Raw genomic sequence first — 541 nt, 5'->3', positions numbered from 1 at the left:
TTTCAAATCTCCTTTCCAGGAGAGAAATGTATTGGATATACGAACTCAACACCCTCCATCCGGATGGTTTCAACGAAGGGTACGAGATAGCACCTTTTTTATGATATAAGCTACTCTCTACCCTTATGCTCATCTTCACTTCACGTGTATATCACCTTTTTGTGGGGCACATTTTATCTAATGGATTTTAACTCGCATGGGTGTTCACCTGGTCATGAGATCGCCAGAGAACATCAGTGACGGGATAATCACAATTGGTACATACCATCATGAGTCATTTTTTAACTTTCACCCTCTATAGTGTCAGCCCTCACATCTCTCATCCCACTATGCCATTTCCTGCAGTTTACTATTTCTAATAATACTGGACAAATACTAATATCATATGAACCGAGAGGGTAATGTTTCCAACCTAGCCATAAAATTACAACCATACCTCCTTGGGGACGCCCAACAACGTCCGATCTTGGAAGCTAAGCAAGGATGGGCCCGGTCAGTACAAGGATGGGAGACCTCCTTGGGATACCGGGTGTTGTAAATA

At 42.7% G+C, this 541-nt stretch overlaps 1 pseudogene; it reads left to right on the top strand.

Moving 5' to 3' along the window:
• The first annotated feature begins 422 nt into the window (after positions 1 to 422).
• On the top strand, positions 423 to 541 carry LOC134968358 (5S ribosomal RNA; annotated as a pseudogene).

The sequence above is a fragment of the Pseudophryne corroboree genome, chromosome 10, assembly GCF_028390025.1.
Source record: "Pseudophryne corroboree isolate aPseCor3 chromosome 10, aPseCor3.hap2, whole genome shotgun sequence".
NCBI classification, from domain to species: domain Eukaryota; kingdom Metazoa; phylum Chordata; class Amphibia; order Anura; family Myobatrachidae; genus Pseudophryne; species Pseudophryne corroboree.
Note: the sequence above shows the minus strand (reverse complement) of the source record. Positions and strands in the feature narration are given on the sequence as shown.